This window comes from Triticum dicoccoides, chromosome 1A (genome assembly GCF_002162155.2).
Source record: "Triticum dicoccoides isolate Atlit2015 ecotype Zavitan chromosome 1A, WEW_v2.0, whole genome shotgun sequence".
Taxonomy (NCBI): domain Eukaryota; kingdom Viridiplantae; phylum Streptophyta; class Magnoliopsida; order Poales; family Poaceae; genus Triticum; species Triticum dicoccoides.
Window position 1 is genome coordinate 600,846,373 of NC_041380.1, and position 18,069 is coordinate 600,864,441.

Below are 18,069 nucleotides of genomic sequence, written 5' to 3' on the forward strand. Positions count from 1 at the left end.
CCATGGTGGCAGCTCCATCTGCAGTCACAACATATTAAAGATACTGGCATCACGCTGCTCTTACTATGTGACATTTACTATAAATATCTCCTACCCTGTGCCTCGTCAAGCAGCTTGTTAACAAGCTCGATGTCGGCATCCGCCGCATCCAGTTGCCGCTTTAGTTCGGCAACCCCGTCTGTCCGGCTAGCCACCAGAGCTTCAGACACCTGCACATAACGGCAGTCTGGTCATTACCTGGGACTACGATCCTCTGTTCGCCGCCGTTCTCGACGACAACCAGAGTCTCGAGGGCTACTATCTACACAGGGCGCACCTAAAACTGTGCGGTACTATCACAAACACATATCATTCCACGTACCTCAAAGCCCGTCAGTAGACTCATAAAGGCTTCATGCAACCCATTTTCGGCGGACGAAATCCTTTCAATCACTGTACACATTAATGTACGGTGCTCTTCTGAGATGGTCGCTCGCTCTAGCAGACCCTTCAGTACGTCCGACCGCATACCAAGTGGTGCCGGACTCTTTTGATTGCTCTCTTCAAGAGCCGGATACTGAGGGCTTCGGGTGACCATGGGATTACCTTCTGGCCTTACCGGATCCGGAGAAACTCTCTGTGACGACACTTCAAGGTCGCCCGCTTCTTGGGCCAGGAAGTCCGGAGGAGGTGTTTCGCTCTCCATCATCTCCGGAAGAAGATCCCCCGAAGACGAGCTCTGCTGAGAAGGGCTCAGATCCAAACTGCAAGATAGATGCTTCGGTTATCTTCCTCAGAAGTAAGGTAGTATATCTTCACTATTAAGTACTTTTTGATTACTTACAGCTCGTTAGAGGGCTGATCCCCGCATGGACTTTGTGCGGCAAGAGCACCTTCCGAGGCGGGACCCTCTAGTGGAGTTTTCTTCTCCCGTTTGGAAACTTTGGTTTCCGGATCATCAGAGGTAGTCGTCTTCCTCCCCCGGGGCGAGGGAATGTCAGATTCCTTCCCTTGACTATCCTCCCTCACGGAGGCGCTCGTTCCCTCGGTCGGAACAGGTAGCGGTGGAGGCCCGCTTTGGCCCTCTTTATTCCCCCTTCGTCTTCCTTTGGGGGCACCAGAAAAGGTGCTGGCTCGAGCATCTTTTCCAGCACCAGATTGTCCAAGCCTTCGGGAAGGGGGGCCGAACACCGGATCATCTTCGCCTTTGTTATCCAGTCCTGGTCAAAAAGAGGTTCTTTAGAATGACGTCATGATAAATGAAAGACAGTGTGTTCGGCTAGAGGATTACTTACTTGGGCCGCGGTGCGGTTGCTGCTCAGGCCCACATCCTCGGAGGTGTCTGGACACTCTATTTGGGGTCCGAAGAATGACTTGTACGTCTCCTCGTGCGTCAGGCCGAGGAAATTCTGAATAGCGCGCGGTCCTTCTGGGTTGAATTCCCACAAGTGGAGGGGGCGGCGTTTGCAAGGCTGGACTTGATGAACCAGGATGACTTGCACTACCATAACCAAACTAAAATCTCCCTCGAAGAGATCCCGGATGCGGCTCTGCAGTATGGGCACATCCTTGGCTGGACCCCAGCTCAGCCCCCTGCTGATCCATGACATCAGCTGTGGTGGAGGGCCCGAGCGAAAAGTGGGGGAAGCTACCCACTTGGCACTTCTGGGAGTGGTGATGTAGAACCACTCCCGTTGCCATAGTCCGAATACCTCTGGAAAGGAACCTTTTGGCCACGGAGCTCCAGCAATCTTGCTTATTAACGCACCCCCGCACGCTGCATACTGCCCCTCGACTGTCTTCGGCTTCACGCCAAAGGTCTTGAGCCACAGGCCGAAGTGAGGGGTAACGCGGAGGAAGGCCTCACATACGAAAATAAATGCCGAGATATGGAGACAGGAATCCGGGGCTAGGTCGTGGAAATCAAGCCCGTAATAGAACATCAAACCCCTAACGAAGGGATCCAGAGTGAGGCCTAGTCCTCGGAGGAAGTGGGACATGAACACGACATCTTCATTGGGTCCAGGAGTAGGGACGACCTGCCCTCGGGCAGGCAGCCGATGTGAAATTTCGGTGGTCAGGTATCTTGCCTCCCTCAACTTCTTGATATCCTCTTCCGTGACGGAGGAGGGCATCCACCGGCCCTGGAGGCTGGATCCGGACATGATTGAAGGTCCGAAGCACCTAACCTAGGCTTTGGGTGTTAGAACTCGAGGCGGGGGAAGGATTCGATTGAGCACGGAAGGGAGAAAAGTAAAAGCCTTGTCCCTTTATAAAGAGGGTGAATATCAAGCGTCCTCCTCGTGGCCGTTTGGGACTTGCCTAAAATCTAGGAGTCCTAGGCGCGGCTTGGGTTACCCATGCCCGTATTGATGAGAATCCCGTAATAAGGGGGACATGATCTCTGCTTTGACAAGACGTGTCAAGAAACTGCCTCACATTATGTGCGGGGCTAGTTAAAGGAAACGGTTCAAATAATCACCGGGCCATGGCGTGATGTCATGTTGCCAAAACGTGTCAGCAGATTAGATTTGTGGAAATATTATTCTCTCTACGGTGGTATGTGGAACTTATTTTGCAGGGTCGGACACTATCCTTGTATTCAAATTCTTCCATGGTGTATTCGGAGGAGGAACCCGCCTTGCAATGCCGAAGACAATACTGCGCGCCGAACTCATCGTCATTGAAGCCTGGTTCAGGGGCTACTAAGGGAGTCCTGGATTAGGGGGTCTCCGGACAGCCGGACTATATCCTTTGGCCGGACTATTGGACTATGAATGTAACGCCCTCGATGCGGCTATAGCTCCCACGTGTCGAGGCACGACTTAGAGGCATAACCACATTGAAAGCAATGTCGCAAGTTAGGAAATCATCACAAACATCCCATGTAATAAATATTAAAGGGGAGATACATAGTTGGCTTACACTCGCCACGTCACATCAAAGTACATAAATAACATCCATCAAACACACACTCATGGCCCGACTACGGCGCCAAAATGGAAAAGAAACCAACAATGCGACAAGGCCCTGAATCGAACCCCAACTAGGCACCACTACTGATCATCTGGAAAAGACACGTAGTAACGCTGAGAGTCCTCGTCGAACTCCCACTTCAGCTCGTAATCGTCACCTGGAGCGGAAACACCTGGACCTGCATCTGGAGTTATGGTATCTGTGAGCCACAGGGACTCAGCAATCTCGCACCCTCGCGATCAAAACTATTTAAGCTCATAGGAAGGATAAGGCAAGTATAAGTGGAGCTGCAGCAAGCGACTAGCATATATGGTGGCTATCTTATACGCAAAATAGAGCGAGAAGAGGAGGCAATGCGCGAGCGAGAATCTAGAAGAACAACCTGCGCAAGCATAACTCCAACACCGTGTCCACTTCCCGGACTCCGCCGAGAAGGGGCCATCACGGTAACACACACGGTTGATTCATTTTTAATTAAGTTTAGTTCAAGTCATCTGCAACCGGACATTAACAAATTCCCATCTTCCCATTAACTGCGGGCATGGCTTTCGAAAGTTCAATCCCTGCAGGGGAGTCCCAACTTAGCCCATGACAAGCTCTCACGGTCAACGAAGGAATATACCTCCACCCAAGACACACCGATCAGACTCGGTATCCCGGTACAACAAGACGATTCGACAGGTTAAAACGAGTCCGGCAACACCGCCCGAATGTGCCGACAAATCCTGATAGGAGCTGCACATATCTCGTTCTCAGGGCACACTCAGATGAGCAAGACGTCGGGTAAGCCAGCCCAGAGTTTCCCCTGGTAGCCTCGGACATCGCTCAGTGGGACCAACACTCAGAGGAGCACTGGCCCGGGGGGGGGGGTTAAAATAAGATGACCCTTGAGTCTGCAGAACCCAAGGGAAAGAAAAGGGCTAGGTGGCAAATGGTAAAACCAATGTTGGGCATTGCTGGAAAAGCTTTAATCAAGGCGAACTATCAAGGGGTTCCCATTATAACCCAACCGCATGAGGAACGCAAAATCCGGGAACATAACACCGATATGACGGAAACTAGGGCGGCAAGAGTGGAACAAAACACTAGGCGAGAGGCCGAGCCTTCCACCCTTTACCAAGTATATAGATGCATTAAAATAACATAACAATATAATGATATCCCAACAAGTAAATAAATGGTTCCTACAAGGAACGGCTCCAATCTTCACCTGCAACTAGCAACGCTATAAGAAGGGGCTGAGCAAAGCGGTAACATAGCCAATCAATGGTTTGCTAGGACAAGGTGGGTTAGAGGTTCAACATGGCAATTGGAAGCTGACAAGCAAAAGGTAGGCATCGTAGCATTGGCATAGCAAGAGCGAGCAAAACTAGCATAGCAAAGATAGTAGTGATTTCGAGGGTATGATCATCTTGCCTGCAAAGCTGTCAAAGTTGACTGGATCCTCAAAAGCACACTCAACGGGTTCCTTGTTAGCGAACTTGTCTCCCGGCTCTACCCAAACAACACAAAAAAACAACAAGGATACAATCAACCATGTGCAAGGACAAGCAAATAGATGCAATGATGATATGCTATGTGGGATGCGATGCGGAATGCAAAATGCAAGACGTGACAGGAAAAGCATGAACCTGGCCCCAACTTGGAAAACCAAATGTACCACTGGATAGAGGGGATGAAATCTCTTGAAAACGATATAAAGATCATAGGAATCAGAGCTACGGTTTGGAAATGGCAAGCGTTTTACGATATGAACCGGTCTGCGATATACAGCAAGTAAGCATCTAAACGCAATGCAATGAACATGCTACAGCCACCAAACATGACCACAAAGGACATGGCAGGGATGTGCTCAAGATTCTTAACAAAACACTAGCACTGAGCCATGGCCAATTCATCCATTATGAGGTTCAAACAAGCATGGCAAAAACGAATAAGCAAAACAGATTTCAGACTTAGTGAAATTAACACTAGTCTGAAATTTCAGATCACGATGCTCTCTTCGGAGCAGCAAAACATCATGAAACAAGACCTGAACATTACAAGTAAGAACATGGCATTGAGCTACTCAACAAGCTTAACAAAAGACCCAAAATGACCTGGGGCCAAAAGGGTTCACAAAATACTCTAACGAGCACATGAACATAGATAAAACACAATCAGTTTTCAGACTTAGTGAAAACTGAGACATGCTGAAATTTAACTCACGGAGGCATGTAAACGAGCTTGATGCACTCACTACGGTGCAAGTCATGGCAAGGCAAGCATACATCCAGTAAGAAGACACAAAAATCTAGCTAGACATGGCAAGAACAATGGCATAGCATGCATGGATCAACTACAATAACTCCGGCAAAATCGTAAAAGAGTTAACGATCTGCCCAAATTCACAATGATGCAAAAGTTGAGCTCGATTGACTCAAGCTAGAGTGCACCAAACTTGCAAGTAAAGACATGGATGGATAGAGCATAACAAGATTAACAAAAGTCCCTTACTGATCATCCTCAAAAGAGGCACGGATCATTAGGAAACAAGCTGAACATATGGTATCATGAACTAAAAATCCCAGACTTGATGAAAATCACTAAGTCCCTGAAAACAGATCTACCGGGTGCCTCTCTTTGCAAGATTGCACAAGTCACCACACACATCCTAAAAATGCATGGGTTGCACCTCTGGAAAGAAGACAAAAAGCTTAACAAAACATATTAAGGACTCACAGGCATATCATGCACACAACAATCATGGCAAAAATGACAAAAGTCTAGGATGAACTAACGGATCTGACATTTAACTCACGGTGCCTCCTTATAGAAGCATTTCGGGCATCAAGATGAACTTAAATGAAAAAGATGCAATGGAATGAAATGATGTACTCGTCGAGGCGAACATTTTGATATACTATATGTCCAAAACGGAGCTACGGATGCGGAGATATCATCGGTCAAAGTATGCATAAAAAACTAGGGTTAGGGACGAAAGTCAACCGAGGTGAGATATTTCAGATCTCAGATCTGAGATCTGGTACTGTTCACGGGCACGGACTTCGAGGTTCATCGCCGGACTTGGAGCTCTCGCCGGAGATGGACTTGCCGCGGAGGGAGGCCGGAGAGGAGCTTGGCGGCGGTGGTCCGGCTCGGCGGCGGAGGAGAGGCGGGGCGGCGCGGCGACCACAGGCCGGATCGGCGAGGCGGCAGTGGCGCGCGGCGGCGCCGGCGTCGAGTGGTGGGGCGGCTCCGGCCACCGGGCGCGGGGACGGAGGAAGGAGACGGCGGCGCCTTGCGGGCGCTGGGTGGCGGCGACCTCGGGCTCGCGGGGGCCCCTCCTGGGCCTCCCGGGCCGGCGGCGGCGGAGAGATGCGATGCCACGTGGCGCGAACCTGGTGGCTAGGCGCGGCGGCGGACGCTGTCCGGCCGGGGGCGGACACGTCTGTCGGTGGAGATCGCTCTCTTTTTTTTGGACTAGGGTTGGACGGGGAGAGATCCGAGATCCGAAAAGGGGGGGCTATATATAGGCATAAGTGGAGCTAGGAGAGTCCAAATGAGCTACGGTTTTTGGCCACGCGATCGTGATCGAACGCAGGACACGGAGCAGAGTTTGGTGGGTTTTGGGCCAAATTGGAGGGGTGTTGGCCTTTTCGGTCCCTCGGTTAACCGTTGGAGTATCAAACGAAGTCCAAATGATACGAAACTTGACAGGCGGTCTACCGGTAGTAAACCAAGGCCGCATGACAAGTCTCGGTCCAATCCGGAAATGTTTAAACCCCACACACGAAAGAAAGCTAGAATTGACCACTGGAGGAGAACGAAGCGCCGGAATGCAAAACGGACAACAGGGAAAATGCTAGAATGCATGAGATGAACACGTATGCAAATGCAATGCACATGATGACATGATATGAGATGCATGAAAACTAAAACAACACACGGAGACAAAGATCCGAACCCGAGAAATAAATATAACTTAACGCCGGAAACGGCAAGAGTTGGAGTACAAATTGGGAAAGTTATATCTGGGGCGTTACAATGAAGATACAAGATTGAAGACTTCGTATTGTGTCCGGATGAGACTCTACTTGGCGTGGAAGGCAAGCTAGGCAATACGGATATGTATATCTCCTCCTTTGTAACCGACCTTGTGTAACCCTAGCCCCTTCCGGTGTCTATATAAACCGGAGGGTTTTAGGTCGTAGGACAACAGACAATCATACCATAGGCTAACTTCTAGGGTTTAGCCTCTCCGATCTCGTGGTAGATCAACTCTTGTAATACTCATATCATCAAGAATAAATCAAGCAGGACGTAGGGTTTTACCTCGATCAAGAGGGCCCGAACCTGGGTAAAACATCGTGTTCCCGGCCTCCTGTTACCATCCGCCTTAGACGCACAGTTCAGGACCCCCAACCCGAGATCCGCCGGTTTTGACATCGACAGGGCCTTTTCTCATTTTTATGGCCTCCTTTTCTTTTCTTTTTATTTTTCGTCCGGAGTCTCATCCCGACTTGTGGGGGAATCATAGTATCCATCATCCTTTCCTCACTTGGGACAATGCTCTAAAAATGATGATCATCACACTTTTATTTTCTTACAACTCAACAATTACAACTCGATACTTAGAACAAATTATGACTCTATATGAATGCCTCCGGTGGTGTACCGGGATATGCAATGAATCAAGAGTGACATGTATGAAATAATTATGAACGGTGGCTTTGCCACAAATACGATGTGAACTACATGATCATGCTAGCAATATGACAATGATGGAGCGTGTCATAATAAATGGTACGGTGGAAAGTTGCATGGCAATATATCTCGGAATGGCTATGGAAATGCCATGATATGTAGGTATGGTGGCTGTTTTGAGGAAGGTATATGGTGGGTGTGTGATACCGGCAAAAAGTGCGCGGTATTAGAGAGGCTAGCAATGGTGGAAGGAAGAAAAGTCTGTATAATCCATGGACTCAACATTAGTCATAAAGAACTCATATACTTATTGCAAAAATCTACAAGTTATCAAAGCAAAGTATTATGCGCATGCTCCTAGGGGGATAGATTGGTAGGAAAAGACCATCGCTCGTCCCCGACCGCCACTCATAGGGAAGACAATCAATAAATAAATCGTGCTCCGACTTCATCACATAACGGTTCACATACGTGCATGCTACGGGAATCACAAACTTTAACACAAGTATTTCTTACATGCACAACTACTCAACTAGCATGACTCTAATATCACCATCTTCATATCTCAAAAGAATTATCAAGCATCAAACTTTTCTTAGTATTCAACGCACTCAAAAGAAAGTTTTACAAATCTTGAATACCAAGCATATTAAGAATTTTAAGCAAATTAACATGCTATTTAAGACTCTCAAAATAATCTAAGTGAAGCATGAAAGATCAATAGTTTCTATAAAACAAATCCACCACCGTGCTCTAAAAGATATAAGTGAAGCACTAGAGCAAAACTATATAGCTCAAAAGATATAAGTGAAGCACATAGAATATTCTATCAAATTCCAAATCATGTATGGCTCTCTCAAAAGGTGTGTAAAACAAGGATGATTATTGTAAACTAAAAGGCAAATCCTAAAATCATACAAGACGCTCCAAGCAAAACACATATCATGTGGTGAATAAAAATATAGCTCCAAGTAAAGTTACCAATGGAAGTAGACGAAAGATGGGATGCCTTCCGGGGCATCCCCAAGCTTTGAATTTTTAGTGTCCTTAGATTATCTTGGGGGTGCCATGGTCATCCCCAAGCTTAGGCTCTTACCACTCCTTGATCCATAATCCATCAAAAGATTTCACCCAAAATTTGAAAACTTCACAACACAAAACTCAACAAAAATCTCGTGAGCTTCGTTAGCGAAAGAAAACAAAAGACCACTTCAAGCTACTGTAATGAACTCATTCTTTTTTTATATTGGTGTAAAACTTACTGTATTCCAACTTCTCTATGGTTTATAAACTATTTTACTAGCCATAGATTCATCAAAATAAGCAAACAACACACGAAAAAAGAATCTGTCAAAAACAGAACAGTCTGTAGTAATCTGTAACTAACGCAAACTTCTGGAACTCCAAAAAATCAGCCAAAATAGGACGAACTATGTTGGGGATATAGTTACTGGAGATAAACGGGCTAGGCATGGCCGGATTAGCTCCATGAAGATTGAAGCCCATGAAGATGGCAAGATACTGGCGCTTTAAGAAGGCCCAATGCCCAAAGACGGATTAAAGCATGTAGTTGTGAACCGACTTTATCATGTAAACTTACATTGTAAGTTAGAGGAATAGAGACCGAGCCGGACACCTCTATGATTCGGCCTCGAGACTCTGTAAACCGGCGGGCGTCAACCTGTGTATATAAATGGACGACCCGACCATGGTTTGAGGATAGGAAACAACAACTCGAGGGCCAGTCAAAGCGGATTCGCTCCCTGGTCATCGAAACCCTAGCAATACCAATCACAACTAGACGTGGGCTTTTACCTTCATCGAAGGGGCCGAACTAGTATAAACTCCCCGTGTCCCCTTGTCCGGTTTGACCCCTTTAAGCCAACCCGTTGTGATGGCTCCATGACTAAGTCCTTTCACGAGGACATCTGCCGTGACAAACCCACGACAGTTGGCGCCCACCATGGGGCTATCGCACGATGGTTTCGAGTTCTTAAAGGGCGGCTATGATGGACTCAAGGGATATGCTGTGGGCCGAATGACGAAGAGTCGTCGCGGCAAGCTCTGCATCGACAACGCAGGATGGGGCCCCGAGGACGATTCAATTGAGTATGGGTACCGGGTCCCCTTTGGTGGGATTCACGTCTTCATCGGAAAGATTGGTGACTGGGCCCTGAGTCCGACACCTGCACCGACATCATCGAGACGGCTCAGCGTGCAAGCCCTTCTACGGTTCAGCCCATGGTAAAGCATGTTTTCGTAGGTGTCATCCATGGAGCAGAGTATGGGGACGGACCGGCATCCGATGGAGAAACCGTAGTCCGCTCCGATGACGAATCTTATGGAGAAACCAAATTGCTCTATTAGTTGCAGGATGACCGGATTAGTGGAGGCTCCGAGGGCAACGGTATTCCGGACTCCCCTAATTTGCCAAACCGGGCCACTATCTTCATGGCCGGTACACAGTCAACGCCCCACTCATCAACCGCCGCAGCAATGCTCTCCGGTTCAGCAACGGCCATGCCGACGGGGGCAGGGAGCTTTGCGCCACCTCTGGCTCAAGTTCTGTCTGACTTGTTCGGTGCTTTGGCAACATTGATGGCCGCAGAGGTGGACGCAGCAGCACAAAGATCAGCACAACACGGAGATCGCAAAGGTGAAAGATTAGATAACTTAGGCTAAAGCGGACCTAGCGGCAGAGAACGCTAGGATGGCTACAGAACGGGCCGAATTGGAAGCTCAGGCCTACCGGCTTAGGCTGGATCAGAATGCTTCAGAGGAAGTCATGAGAAGAAGGTACCGATCGCATCTCCCGCCGAGTTATGAGCCAAGAAATATCTTCAATACGCCAGGAGCAGGAACTAGTAACCAGCCAATATTAAACCGGACGGAGGCGCCGGGGACAGGAGCGCCGGTTCAGCCGCGCACGATGGACCCGCACCGTCAGAACAACGTTGTGCCACAGTATGTTCCAACACCCCCTGGGCATTACTCCAACCCGTTGGACAAGATTGTGGCCGCCGCTTCACGGTTGGCAGCCCTCCCAACCGACGGCGAATCACCAGTTGCGGTTGAGGCATGACGGGCCAGAGATCTCCTTCAAACGGCTCTAAACCAGCAGCAGGCATATTCACACAGTCGTGAGAGGATTCACTCCACCCCCCGTCCAAGCCGGAGCTACAGCAGGCATGTTGAGGATGAACCGACCGTGTCAAGCAGTGCACGTCGCCGTAACTCACCGCGAGGGCACAACCCGGTAAGGGGAGGTGCTAATGCGCAGGATGTGGTGGATCATGGTCGCGCACGTCGAGAGGCCGAGTTAGCAGCGGAGCCCGTCAACCCACGCCGGTTCACCCTACCTCTTAAGAAGAGCCAAGTGTGGTATTCAGTTCCTTAGGGGTGCCGTGTCTCACCCCCGCTTTGCGTAATGCGCGACTGCCCAAGGATTTCAAAGGACCTCGCAAGGTACCCAATTATACCGCCGATCTGCAACTAGAGGCATGGGTTGAAAGTTACGAGATGGCAATGGAGATGTTAGATGTGGATGAAGCGGTATGTGCTAAATACTTCACCATGATGTTGGAAGGAACAGCTCGTATTTGGCTGAAGTGCTTACCAACTAACTCTGTCGGATCCTGGGCCGAATTGAAGCACCGGTTTATCCAGAACTTCAAAGATACTTGTAAGCAGCCCATGTCAATTGTGGATCTGGCCGCTTGTGTCCAAGAGGATGGGTTGTCCATGACTCATTGGGTAAAGCGGGTCTCAGCTATTTTGCATTCATCGGATCGTATCAATGCAGATACCGCAGTGCTAATGTTGGAGGGCAATTGCCATTTTCTGCCGCTCAAACAGAAGTTAGGAAGGCTCAAACGTCACTGCAATGATATGTCAACGCTTATGGCTGCTTTGGTTAAATACGCCGATTCATATAATACCAAAGACCCTGACTCAGAGGAGGACAAACCAGGGAAAGGGAAAAAGAACGGCAACACCAAGGGTCAGCAGCATAATCCAGCAGGCCAAGGGAACAATGGTAAGCGCAAGGCCGACAACAGTTTGGACTTTGTGGCTAACACCAATGCTCAGGAGAATGGTCAGCGCCGTGACGGCAAGCAGCCCCAGAGAGGCGGAGGTCCAGGCTCCAATTTGGAGCGCCAGTTAAATCAACCCTGTCCAAAGCATGGACCAAAGGAGAAGCTAGCATCACACCTTTGGAAGGATTGTTATATCATGCAAGATTTCAAGAACTCCAATATGTTTCAGTACGATAATGGCCCGCCCGGCGGTTCAGGAGGTGGTTTCCACGGGCCGGGTTACAGAGGCGGCAGCTCCGGTTCAGGATTTCAGGGCAATCAAACCTGACACAGCAATCAAGGGAATCAGGGCAACCAGGGAGGTTACAACCATCAGGGGAACCAGCAGCAGCAGCAGTCGGGTTATTAGAGCAATCCTAAGCAGTAAAGTAGTGGGCAATATCATGTCTTCACCACTAGCTTGTGTAAGCGTGATCAGAAGCTTCACAAGAGGGCAGTGAACTCTGTTGAACCGGCGGTGCCTTAGTATTTGCGCTAGTCTGAGCAACCCATTTTATGGAGTAGAGAGGATCAGCCGCCCCGGGTTGACAATCCGGGTCATCTGGCCTTAGTGGTGGCCCCTCAAGTTGGGGGATATAAGTTCACTAAGGTACTCATGGATGGGGGAAGTAGTATCAACATTCTATATTATGATACCTTCCGTCGTATGGGGTTGACAGATAAGAATCTTAAACCGTCAAACACCGTTTTTCATGGTGTGGTGACTGGTAAGTCTGCATATCCAGTGGGCAAGATAGCCTTAGAGGTGGCTTTTGGAGATGATCATGATTCAAGATCAGAAACATTGACTTTTGAGGTGGTGAAAATCAAAAGTCCGTATCATGCTTTGTTTGGGCGGCCGGCTTACGCTAAGTTCATGGCGAGGCCGTGTTATGTTTATCTACAGCTTAAGATGCCAGGTCATAAGGGGGCCATCACAGTACACGGGAGCAGGAAGATCTTTTTGGAATGTGAAGAAGGTGATGCAGCTTATGTTGAGTCGGTTTGTGCCACAGAGGAGCTAAAGTTTTATAAAGACCAAGTTGATCCGGCAGATATGACTTCTTTGAAAAAGTCAACTACGGAACACGATTCGGCGTTGAAATTTAAATTGGCCGCAGATACTAAGATGGTTGATTTTGTTCTTGGCGATTCATCCAAGCAGTTCAGCATCAGCGCTAACTTGGATCCCAAATAGGAAAGCGCGCTCATCGAGTTCATCCGTGAGAACCGGGACATCTTTGCATGGAAACCTTCTGACATGCCAGGTGTACCAAGGGAACTCGCTGAGCACACACTTAACATTGATCCTAAGTTTAAACCGGTCCAGCAGTTTCTCCGCCGCTTCAATGAAGAAAGGAGCAAGGCTATTGCTGAAGAGGTAGCTCGGTTGTTGGCCGTGGGGTTTATCGTGGAGGTCTTTCACCCAGAGTGGTTGGCTAATCCGGTGCTGGTTCTTAAGAAAAACGGCACTTAGCGTATGTGTGTAGACTACATAGACTTGAACAAAGCTTACCCTGCAGATCCCTTTGCCCTCCCTCGTATTGATCAGATTATTGATGCTACGGCGGGTTGTGACCGTTTGTGTTTTCTGGACGCCTATTCTGGCTATCATCAGATCCAAATGGCAGTTAAGGACCAGGAGAAGACGGCTTTTATAACTCCCTTTGGAGCCTTCTGCTATGTCTCCATGCCTTTTGGGCTCAAGAGTGCCTAGGTGACTTATCAACGATGTGTTCAGAATTGTCTTCATAAGCAGATTGGGCGCAATGTTCATGCATATGTAGATGATATTGTGGTAAAGTCCAGGAAGGAGGAAACATTGATAGATGATTTGAGAGAAACCTTTGACAACCTCTGGGTTTACAAGATGATGCTCAATCTAGAAAAGTGTGTCTTTCTTGTCCCGGCAGGCAAACTCTTGGGTTTTCTGGTGTCAAAAAGAGGCATTGAGGCTAATCCAGAAAAAATCTCAGCAATTACATCCTTGGCTAAAACGACATGTATCAATGACGTTCAACGTTTGGCCGGCCGGATTGCGGCTTTGAGCCGGTTTATCAGTCGTCTTGGGGAGAAGGCTATCCCTCTATATCAGATGCTAAAGTAAACAGATGATTTTGTCTAGAGTGAGGCGGCTGATAAAGCATTTGAGTATCTGAAGAGGCAGTTAGCTGAACCACCTGTACTTGCAGCTTCGATCGATAAAGAGCCGTTATTGCTGTATGTGGCTGCCAATGCCCGAGCTATTAGCATGGCTATTGTGGTGGAGCGCAAGGAAGCTGGAAATGAGTATCCAGTTCAACGGCCGGTTTATTATATCAGCGAGGTGCTCATTGAATCAAAGCAGAGGTATCCACATTGGCAGAAACTGGTGTATGGAGTGTTTATGGCAAGCCGGAAGCTCAAACATTATTTTTAGGGTCATCCTATCATAGTGGTCAGTTCAGCCCCTCTGGGAGATATCATTCAAAACAGAGAAGCAACTGGCCGGATTGCCAAGTGGGCTATTGAGCTTGGACCTCACGGGCTCAAATACATACCTCACACAAAAATTAAATCCCAAGCACTCGTGGACTTCATCAATGATTGGACGGAGTTGCAGGCACCAGAGGAAAAGCCAGATAACACGTACTGGACTATTCATTTTGATGGATCCAGACAGTTGGAGGGCTCGGGGGCTGGAGTCATACCAACTTCCCCACGAGGTGACAAGTTTTGTTATGTCCTCCGTTTAATGTTCCCTTGTACTAACAATGCAGCTGAGTATGAGGCCTTACTCCACGGTCTTCGGATGGCTAAGGAGATGAACTTAAGCCGGGTTAAGTGCTTTGGGGATTCAGATCTGGTGGCTCAAAAGGTGTCTGGCACTTGGGATTCTAAAGACCCACTCATGGCTGCATATCGACGAGAGGTGGACACAGTGGCTGGTGACTTCAAGGGTTATCAGGTGGACCATATAGACCGGCCAAAGAACGAAGTGGCGGACACTTTAAGCCGCCTTGGTTCTCAGCGTAAACCGGTCCCACCAAATGTCTTTCTTGACGTGCTGCATAATCCGCCGGTCAAGGTACCAATGGAGGAGGAGTTGGCTATTCCTGATCCGGAGGCTCAATTGGTGGCAGCTTTGCATGTCATACCGGATTGGACAATCCCATACCTGGCTTACATGAACCGGGGCGAGTTACCGGCGGATGAAACCTCGGCCCGACAGATAATCCGGCGTTCTAAGTCAATGGCCATACTCAACAGAGAGTTACATCGTTACAGCGTCTCAGGGGCAATTCAGCGATGTGTCTCTCCTCAAGAGGGTTGTGAGATTTTGTGAGAAATCCATGAAGGGGATTGTGGTCACCACGCCGGTTCAAAGTCTTTGGTATCTAAAGCTTTTCGCCATGGTTTTTATTGGTTAACAGCTCACGCTGATGCGGAGGATTTAGTCAAAAGATGTGACGATTGTCAAAAATTCGCACGCTGTGCTCATATTCCGGCTCAGGAGTTGAGGATGATTCCAATAACTTGGCCGTTTGCGACTTGGGGGCTTGATATGGTTGGACCCTTCAAGCGATCCAATGACAAAAAGACCCACTTGTTAGTGGCAGTTGACAAATTCACCAAATCGGTGGAAGCAGAGCCAGTTAGTAAGTGTGATGCGGCCACGGCGGTTAAGTTCATCTAAAAGGTGATATTCCGGTTTGGCTTTCCACATAGTATTATAACTAATAGTGGTACTAATCTGTCAAAGGGAGAGATGGAGGAATTTTGCCAACGTGAGCACATCCGGCTTGATATAGCCTCGGTGGCTCACCCCCAATCTAATGGTCAAGCGGAGAGGGAAATCACGAAATTTTGTGAGGTATTAAACCCCGGCTTATGGTTCCTTTGAAACGGACACCGGGTTGTTGGGTTGAGGAATTACCTTCTGTGTTATGGAGCATGAACACCACACCCAACAGATCTATGGGTTACACACCTTTCTACATGGTTTATGGAGCGGAGGTAGTTCTTCCTAGTGACATCCGTCACGACTCGCCCCGTGTGGCAGCTTATGTTGAAGCTGATAATGAGAAGGCATGTCAGGATTCCCTGGACCTGTTAGATGTGGAGCGTGATCTTGCAACAGCACGTTCGGCGATTTATCAACAAGATCTCCGACGTTATCATAGCCGCCGGGTTAAGACCAGAACTTTTCAAGAGGGCGATCTGGTGCTCCGGCTCATCCAGGATCAGACTGATATGCACAAATTATCCCCACCTTGGGAAGGACCTTTTGTGGTCAGCAAGAATCTGCACAACGGGTCATACTACCTCATTGATGTTCGAGAGCACAAAGACTCACGTAAATCGGAGGAGGAGACCAAGCGGCCGTGGAATATAGCTCTTCTTCGGCCTTACTATACTTGAGCCACAGGCTCTTCATATGTACATATTTATGACAATGTATATATTATATAATAAACTGGAGCCTCGAATAAAGCGGGGTCTCTGTTCTTTTTACATCATGTGTGTGCTTACAAGAGTTTCTACTGACAAAGCGGAGTTTTGTTAAACCAGTCTCTGCAGCCGCATGGACATAAAGAAATTCACTAGGGGGCTTGGTCATATCTGAACCATAGCTACATCTCTTGATCGGTTTGAAACCACAAAGGGATATCACTAGGGGGCTTGGTTGTTATCACACCATAGCTACACCTCTTGATAGGCGTTAAGCCAAAAAGGGAATTATGTGGAGCCAAGGAGAGTCTGTTGCATTAAGCACAGCTCAAACATAGGTATCCACCGAGCACATCTCACATATTACCTGGGGGCTCTTTGCCTCTCAAAGAACAATGAGTTTTCAACCCTTGTAATAGGCTATCAAGCCAGGCTTGGAAGCCAGGTGTATTCACCTAAAACCCCTGGTTATCCTGCCTCTTTAAGTAAGCCACTCCGTCTAGGTAAATATGACCCATCGAACGTTTGACAGTCAATCCCATGGACCCTGAACTTGTCAAAGTTAAAACGGTGATTGGTTAAAGATTGAGGTCCATCTTAGAAGGCTTTGCAAAATGGTTTAACTCAGCGGCCTGGCAGCCCATAAAAAGCCTCGATTTAGGGCCTGGCAGCCCATGAAAAGCCTTCCATATTTCTTTTGTATTTGTTCTCTTAACATATTTTGGTAAGGGATTTATGAATATTTTCTGATAAACCGGTGTTTATTACAAACCCGGCTTGACTTTCAACGCTTAGCTGTCAGTACATGATCAGATTCTAAACTGGTAGCAAACTTCTCCGGTCTGGTTTTGACTAACAAGTCGCCAGTGTTATAAGGAAAACCCGGTGTTTATTATATCCCGGTACGGTTTATTATCATAATCCGGCAAATTAAGGATGGAGTTATCAATGCTCCGAATTGGTGTTTTTACCCCTACCATACAAGCAGTTGGTCAGCCAACGAGGAATGTCACAGATATTGCTTATCGGAATATTACAAACATTGGTTATTCATCCAAGTTGTGTATAGCTTTTGGGCAACATAACATGTCTAGTGGTAAACCACTAGGATGCTTTTTAGTTTTCATATGCAGGAACATAAAGGATTATGCATACATGAATTCCAAAAGTAGGAGCAAGTTCTCACAATGTCAAAGCATCACAAAACATGCTCGATGGCATGACAGATAAAGGGGTTTTTGCTATCCTATTACAAGAAGCTTCAAAACGGCTCCAATTGAATAACTGTTTCTTAGCAGTGGCAGACAATAGCTGGTAAACTGGCGGCCGGTTTAAGATGCTTCGTATGGACGGTTTGACGGTTGAGGATCATTTGGTGCAATCACTTCTTCTTCATCCCTCCCCAGACGCTGGAAATCAACCGTTGACCAATCGATTCCGGTTAAAGCTTGAAACATGGCTTCTTCATGGATAAGGCTGGAGGGGTTAATGTCAGGAGCGTAAGTATGCTTATGGATTGGAGGCACAAGTTCTTCGACTTCATGGATTTTGGTTGGCTGTCTCTTCCCTTTAGTGTCATAAGCCGCCTGGAAATGAGATAAATCTGTGTCTTCTGCCAGTTTGCTGGCTACTGGCTGCATCTCCTTTGTCAGCCTTTGGAGATCATCATTGTCGAAATTTGAACCATCCTCCTTCACACCTGGATATCCTTTAATGATGGCATTCGCTTCAAGATCCGGAATCCATGCTTTGGCCCGGATTAATGCGGTCAGTGCTCCTGCTCTTGCGGCTACCTTCTTCAGTTCAGTAATCCGGGCTGGTAGCATGGCCAGCTTCTCAAGGGTTTCTTTTATCAGTGTTGGTGCCGATTTATTGTAGGCTGCAGTGCATATCGCATGCTGGGATCCAGAGTAAAGCTGTT